This window comes from Protopterus annectens, chromosome 5.part1, assembly GCF_019279795.1.
Source record: "Protopterus annectens isolate FY-2018-M chromosome 5.part1, PAN1.0, whole genome shotgun sequence".
NCBI lineage: Eukaryota > Metazoa > Chordata > Ceratodontiformes > Protopteridae > Protopterus > Protopterus annectens.
The window spans coordinates 634,879,653-634,888,333 of NC_056736.1; positions in this window are offsets into that span (position 1 = coordinate 634,879,653).

An 8,681-nucleotide genomic window follows, 5' to 3' on the forward strand; every position below is an offset into this window, starting at 1 on the left:
GTTACGTGAAGAGAAAAGCATTAAGAGAAGAATTAGACAAGGATTCCCTTTCAGAGGCATAAAATTTACATTTGTAACGAATGCAGTAACAATTTATATTAATCAGGTTATGAAATATGTAAGAAATTTAACTGGAAAAGAAACTGAGATCCCTATCAAGTTATCTTATGCCAATGACAGTATGTTTCTTTCTTTCTAGCTTGACAGTCTGTTCTAGGATAAAACGTTGATGGTTTAGGTATTCATGTATGCTACTACTATTCTCTACTACTTATGTTATTTGAAATGACTTGTATTGTGGAGCTTTTCTCCCTGGGCCTCCGCTGAAAAAGGGCTTTTGCTCAGTTGGACTAACCTGGTTAACAAATGCCAAATAAATAAATAAATAAAAATATTAATGTCTAGACAGACAGTTGGGATGGATGAAGTAATATTGCACTTAAATAATTCTTTACAAATAATAGGAATGAATCTGAATAACGAGAAAAGTAAAGGATTTGGATACGGGGATAATATAAGAGAAATTGAATTTAATATGCAAGAAATAGAATTATTAGGGATTAGATTTAGTAGGTAGGAAATTTTAGATTTGCAATGGAAGAATCTTATAAGAAAGATCAAATATATGTGTGATTATTCAAAACATTTAGGATGTCATTTAAGAAAAAAGTTTATTTGTTGAACTGAGTGGTTCTTGGAAAATTTGAATATTTAGCTGGATTATTCAATATACCAGCACTGGATGAGAATGACATATTGAATATCATATTTTATTTTATATTTGGGGTCCAAATTGAACCCTGCAAAGAGAGGAATTTATTATGTAGGAAAACAAGGAGGGGGTCTGGGGGTTAATTAACAGTACTGTATATGCAGCGTAACCCAGCCACTGGGGATGCATAAGCCAGTGCATTTCTTTGTGCCAGTCCCAAGCCTAGATAAATAGGGAGGGTTACATCAGGAAGAGCATCCGGTGTAAAACCTCTGCCAAATAACATATGCAGACAACAATACAGATTTCCATACCGGATTGGTCGAGGCCCGGGTTAATAACGACTGCCACCAGTACTGTTAGCCAACAGGGTGCTGGCAGAAATTGGGCTACTGTTGGCCAAAGGAGAAGAAGAGGGGGAAGACATGCCCGAAAGCAGAAAGAGAGGAGGAAGGTTAGGAGTGTGGTAGTGAGGGTAGGAACTTTGAATGTTGGCAGTATGACTGGTATAGGGAGAGAGCTAGCTGATATGATGGAGAGAAGGAAGGTTGATATATTGTGTGTGCAAGAGACCAGATGGAATGGGAGTAAGGCCAGGTGTATAGGAGGTGGGTTCAAATTGTTCTATCATGGTGTGAATGGGAGGAGAAATGGGGTAGGGGTTATCCTGAAGGAACAGTATGCCAAGAGTGGTTTGGCGGTGAAAAGAGTGTCGGATAGAGTGATGTTTATGAAGCTGGAAATTGATGGTATAATGATGAATGTTGTTAGTGCATACACTCTGCAAGTTGGGTGTGCGATGGATGAGAAAGAAAAATTTTGGAGTGAGTTGGATGAAGTGGTGGTGAGTGTACCCAAGGGTGAGAGACTGGTGATTGGAGCAGATTTCAATGGGCATGTTGGTGAAGGGAACAGAGGGGATGAGGAAGTGATGGGCAGGTCTGGTGTTAAGGAGAGGAATGCAGAAGGTCAGATGGTAGTGGATTTTGCAAAAAGGATGGACATGGCTGTGGTGAATACGTATTTTAAGAAGCGGGAGGAGCATAGGGTGACGTACAAGAGTGGAGGAAGATGCACACAGGTGGATTATATCCAATGCAGGAGGGCCAGTCTGAAGGAGATTGGAGACTGTAAAGTGGTGACAGGGGAAAGTGTAGTTAGGCAGCATAGAATGGTGGTCTGTAGGATGACATTGGTGATCAAGAAGAGGAGGACAAGTGTGAGAGCAGTGCCAAGGATCAAATGGTGGAAGTTGAAAAAGGGTGATTGTGAGGTGGAGTTCAGGGAAGAGTTAAAACAGGCACTGGGGGGCAGTGAAGAGTTACCGAATAGCTGGGTAACTGCAGCAGAGATGGTAAGGGAGACAGCTAGAAAGGTGCTTGGTGTGACATCTGGACAGAAGAAGGAGGACAAGGAGACCTGATGGTGGAATGAGGAATTACAGGAGAGTATACAGAGAAAGAGGCTGGCGAAGAAGAAGTGGGATTGTCAGAGAGATGAAGAAAGTAGACAGGAGTATAAGGAGATGAGGAGCATGGCAAAGAGAGAGGTGGCGAAGGCTAAGGATAAGGCATATTGAGAGTTGTATGAAAGGTTGGACACTAAAGAGGGAGAAAAGGACCTGTACATGATTGGCTAGACAGAGGGACCGAGCTGGGAAAGATGTGCAGCAGGTATGGTGATAAAGGATAGTGGGGGAAATGTACTCACAAGCGAGGAGAGTGTGTTGAGCAGATGGAAAGAGTACTTTGAGGGACTGATGAATGAAGAGAAAGAGAGATAGAGAAGGTTGAATGATGTGGGGATAGTGAATCAGGAAGTGAAAAAGATTAGCAAGGCGGAAGTATGGACAGCTATGAAGAGGATGAAGAATGGAAAGGCTGTTGGACCAGATGACATACCAATGGAAGCATGGAGGTGCTTAGGAGAAATGGCAGTGGAGTTTTTAACCAAATTGTTTAATGAAATCTTGGAAAGTCAGAGGATGCTGAGGAGTGGAGAAAAAGTGTTTTGGTACCTATTTTTAAGAATAAGGGTGATGTGCAGAGTTGTAGTAACTACAGAGGGATAAAATTGATCAATCACAGCTTGAAGTTATGGGAAAGAGTAGTGGAAGCTAGGTTATGAAGGGAGATGATGATTAGTAATCAGCAGTATGGTTTCTTGCTGGGAAAGAGCACTACAGATGCAATGTTTGCTTTGAGAGTGTTGATAGAGAAATATAGAGAAGGTTAGAAGGAGTTGCATTGTGTCTTTGTGGACTTGGAGAAAGCATATGATAGGGTTCCTAGAAAGGAGTTGTGGTATTGTATGAGGAATTCAGGAGTGGCAGGGAAGTATGTAAGAGTGGTACAGGATATGTAAGAGGGTAGTGTGACAGTGGTGAAGTCTAAAGTGGGAGTGACAGATGCGTTTACGGTGGAGGTCGGATTATATCAAGGATCAGCTCTGAGTCCTTTCTTATTTGCAATGGTGATGGACAGGTTGACAGATGAGATCAGACAGGAGGCCCCATGGACTATGATGTTTGCAGATGACATTGCGATCTGTAGTGAGAGTAGGGACCAGGTTGAGGAGACCCTGGAGGGGTGGAGATATGCTCTAGAGAGGAGAGGAATGAAGGTCAGCAGGACTAAGACAGAATATATGTGTGTGAATAAGAAGGAGGATAGAGGAATGGTGAGGATGCAGGGAGTATAGGTGGTGAAGGTGGATGAGTTTAAGTACTTGGGATCAACAGTTCAGAGTAATGGTGATTGTGGAAGAGAGGGACGAAGAGAGTACAGGCAGGGTGGAAATGGGTGGAGAAGCATGTCAGGAGTGATTTGTGACAGACGGGTACCAGTAAGAGTGAAAGGGAAGGTCTACAAAAGGGTAGTGAGGCCAGCTATGTTGTATGGGTTGGAGACGGTGGCATTTTCAAAAAGGCAGGCATCAGAGCTGGAAGTGGCAGAGATAAAGATGTTAAGATTTGCACTGGGTGTGACAAGGATGGATAGGATTATGAATCAGTATATTAGAGGGTTAGCTCAGGTTGACGGTTTGGAGAAAAAGTCAGAGAGGTGAGATTGCATTGGTTTGGACATGTGCTGAGGAGGGATGCTGAGTATATTGGGAAAAGGATGCTAAGGATGGAGCTGCCAGGTAAGAGGAAAAGAGGAAGGCCTAAGATAAGGTTTATAGAGGTGGTGAGAGAGGACATGCAGATGGTTGGTGTGACAGAGCAAGATGCAGAGGACAGGAAGAAATGGAAGCAGATGATCTGCTGTGCCTACCACTAACAGAAAGAGGCAAAAGAGAAGAAGACTGTATATGCAGCATCTTTAAATTTGTATAAAGTGCTGAAGTGAATAAGGGATCATAATGAGAATTTGATAACTAAATTATTAAATCATAAATACAATAAAGAATTGAATACACTGAAAAAGTATAAAACAGAAAGAGTGGAAAATGAGGAAAAAAGGGCTTATCAAGAAAAAAATATATAAAGTGGCAATTAAATATAGAAGACTTGGAAAAGACAGAAAAACATGGTATAAAATGTAATGTGGAAATGTTTGTATTTATATCAATGGAAAGGATTAGAAGAAAGCAATCTTAAAGCCAGAAGAGAGAGAAATGAGAGATGTAAAAATATTGTTAAATATTATTTTTTGTGGGGATTTACTATAAAGAAATTGCCAGTGAAAGCTAATATGCCTTATAAAAATGAAATGTATGTAATTAGTACGGTAACGAAGAAACTGCGGAACATATGTTTTTTAAAGTTATAGAAAAAAATTAGGAGACGAAAATCATTTGGATACTATAAAGGGGACAGATGACATAAGCATGGATATGATTGAATATGGGTTTTATAAAGATAAAAAAATAATATGTTGACAAAATGAATAGAAAAATGTGTAATATTATTTGGATTATTTGGAACCAAAGGCTTAAAGAAATAATGTACATGAGCAGTGCCAAATGGGACTTTGCAGAAATGTTAAAAAAGATTAGATTCTGGTTGTGGAAGTTAGAGTGGGGGGTCAGATGAGAACTAATCGTGTATTTATAGAAAGGCTTAAAGTATAAAAGAATGTTTTGCAAACATACTTAGATAAGTAATATATAGAATTTTGCTAATAAGATCAAAAGCATTGTAAATATTGTCAATTGTGTATATAATTTTAATAAAATAAAAGGAGCCCTACTCTTTTGTAGTTTGAGTTTGTGCTGGAAGGCTGCTACCAGAAAAGAGGGTTATGGAGGACAGAAAGATGGAAGAGACTTTAGTATACCACACTGAGCAAGGTTTACGTTTTGTTCATGATAATACTGATATTTGTCATGTGGAAGTGAATGAAACAAACAGAGTGCAATATGGATTACCACACTTGCAAGTTACTTGTGTTTAGAAATATGTTTTAATATTGCGCTACTAGATTGTGTTATTGTTAGTTTTTTATGGTGTTTATGGAAGATGAGATGTCAGGGATTATTGTATAATCAAATTTGTGATGTGTTCATTGTTGTGCATAACATTAAGAAATGGATATCAAAAAAAGTTGAGGGAAGTGTAATATTTTATTTTATGATATTTGAATGAAATTTTATTTATGATATTTTTCCATTTATGGTGTTTAACAAAGCGGATAAATAAATAAAGTCTCCCTAGTCTTGTCAATAAGCATCACAAGACCTTTTACATCCATCTGAACTTTCAACAACTCAGGCAGATGGGCCATTGATTTAATGTATCATCTGAAGGACAGCACACTCAGGACTGGAGCACTCCCGTTTATTCTGCACTGCAGTGTTAGTATTGGAAAATTAATCCAGCTACCTGGTGTGGGAATAGAACCCACAGTCTTCTGCACCAAAGGCAATTGTGCTATCTGTTCAGCTACTGAGAATGCAAACTAAGCATGCAGTGGTCTATAGTTTTTGCACAGTTTATGTAATGATATTTACAGAGGAGCCGACCTAATCACTGAAGGCACAGTAACATTTCAGTGAATCAAACTCCATAAGAAAATTTTTCAGTGATTTCTGTGCTTGCATTTTTCCCCACCATTGTGTGACTGCAGAGTTATTATTTAAGTATGCTTGACACCCCTTTCAAAAAAAAATAATTTTCACTGAAAGCAGTTTTCAGGAAGTCTGAGTATCACAAACAGCAGTCACACTGTTGTGTGTGAATTAACATGAATCTGTATATAGCCTTTACCTGCTTAGCTTTGAAAGACTACGCTGATTGTTTACTGTCAGGAAAAAAAACAACCGGAACAACATGAATGGTCCCACCCAAATATCCAACTACCATCTCACAAGGGAGGAAGTTACACATGAATGCTTAAAGCTCCACTCTTAGTATACAACTGCCAATATCCTATGGCTCTTACATTACATATTTCCTTCTACTATTACTCAGTTGTTTCTTACCTGATACAACATAGTTTTACTATGTTCTGAGTTGCTCTAGCTTTAACATAGGTTCATAGGTATGTACTAGGTTAATGGCCCTGGAGCCTTTAGAAGAGTAGCCCATAGGATTACCCTGGCATCATGCTACCCATCCTTAGTTCCCAGTGCTCTGTTGAGTAGAGCCACTGGAGTGATCCCCGGGGTGAATTTTCTATTTCCCATCCACTCATCAAGATTTCTCTTGAAGAGCGCCAGTGAGGTGATCTGTTTGACATGTATGGGTAGTCTATTCCATAGCATTGGCAGGCTCTGTGTTATAAATCTGTCCCTCCAGCACGTTTTGTTGATTGTGGTAATGATATTGAGGTCTCAGAGTTTGGAGACTCCCTATATCCTTGTTTATTAGTTCCATGATGATGCGTACCTCAGCTTTGCATATCAGACTCATCAGGCTAATAGGACGATAGTTCCCAGGGTCTGTAGTCAGTCTACCTTTGTGGAGAGGGATGACTGTACCAGTGCACCATTTGGTATGGACAAAGTTTGAGGTAAGGCTGTAATTGAACAGTACACACAGATGAGGTACCAGTTCACTCTGTAGTTCATGTAGAACACAGCCAGGAATATTGTCAGGTCTCATAGAAGCTGTATTCTTGGCCTTGGACAGTGCTGTTTTAACCTGTGCAGCAGTAATACTGGGTGCCTGGCAATCTACTGGTATTGTGATTGGTCCTTTGGGGGGAGAGGGGTAAAGTTGGCATTGAATGTGTCGGCCAGTATATTGGCAATATCTGTTGGCTCGGCATAGGAGGTACCACTGTGAGTAGCTCAGAGTAAATCTGTGTATTGCCATGGAGATTCTTTACAACTATAGAAGGCCTTGTGGTTGTCTTTACTATCTGCTGCAATTCTGTTTTCATAGCTAGCTTTAGAAGATTTGATGAGGGATCCCAACTTTTTGTTGAGGCTGATAAGGGAGTTTTTCCAGTCTTGGGACTTCACCTTATTCCGCATCAGTTTCCTCCTTCTGTTGTAGAGTTTGTTTATGGCAGGGGCCCACCAGATTGGCTTCCTTTTTTTGGGGGAGAGCATATTGATTCTGTTGGGTATGGCGAGATCCATGCATTTGTGTATGTGTTTGTACAGTGCATCGGTGTATGATTCGGTAATCATGCAACTATTCTCCATTTGCATGGGTGCCATGAAGTTAGCCACCTCTGTTTTTAGGAGCCCAAAGTTAGCTTTGGCGAAGTTTTTCATGGTGGTTACCTTTACAGGGAGGGGGGATATACAGAATCTCCAAACTCTGGATCAGTTTGGTTTTGTGAAGGGTAGATTGTGCCTGCTCAACTTGGTTGATGTCTTTAAGTCAGTCACCAGAGCTGTGGATGAAGGTAAGGTGGTTCATACAGCCTACCTTAATCTGGCCAAGGCCTTTGATACCATTCCCCACTCAGGAATCATAGAAAAACTCACCAGGCTAGGCATCAACTCCTATATCACCAGGTGGGTTGCAAACTTGTTCACAGATAGAACCCATAGTGTGAAAGTAGCTGACTCCAAGTCAAACTGCCAACCAGTCACGAGTGCAGTCCCACAGGGTTTGGTCCTGGGTCTTCTCCTGTTTGGTATCTACTTCTCTGAAGTCCTGGCCAAGACAAAGGGACTCTGGCTGACAAAGTTCACAGATGATTGCAAGTTGGGAGCTATTATTAACTCCCCAAGTGATGTTGACATCCTACAGAAGGGTCTCACTGAGACGAACAACTGGCGTCAGAACCATGGCCTTAAGCTCAATGCCAAAAAATCTGTCATCATCCCCTTTAGGAAAAACCCAGTTCCCATGAATTACTACATCAGTGGTAGTCCACTGAACACAGAAGGAGTTAGGAGAGATCTGGGAGCAACCTCTCTTTTGACCACCACATTGCCACTATGGTCAGAAAGTACTTCTATGTGGCACATCTCATTAATAAGGGTTTTGCATCCAGGAAGAAAGAGGTCATTGTCTCCCTCTACTCTTCCCTCATTAGACCAATCAGTACAATGCACCATTTGGCATGTACCTCACTAGACACCTGCAATAACTGGAGAGGCTGCAAAAGTACCTCAAAAAGAGGATCCTAGGCCTTAAACACTTTTCCTGTATGGACAGACTCAAATAATTCCAACTATTCTCTGTCTCATATCGCCTATGTAGAGGCGATCTCTGCTTGACTTACAAAGCCATGTCTGACCCAGCTCTGTTAGAAATGCTACATCTAAAGAAATCCCAATCTCTCCACTCTACATGCTCCAGAGACCTCAACCTCATTACCACAATCAACAAAACGTGCTGGAAGGACAGGTTTATAACATAAAGACTGCCAATGCTATGGAACAGATTTACCATACATGTCAAACAGAGCACCTCACTGGCACTCTTCAAGAAAAATCTTGATGAGTGGATGGGAAATAGAAAATTCACCCCGGGGATCACTGCAGTGGCTCTACTCGACAGAGGCACTGGGCACTAAGGTTGGGTGGCATGATGCCAGGGTAATCCTATGGGCTAGGCTTGTAA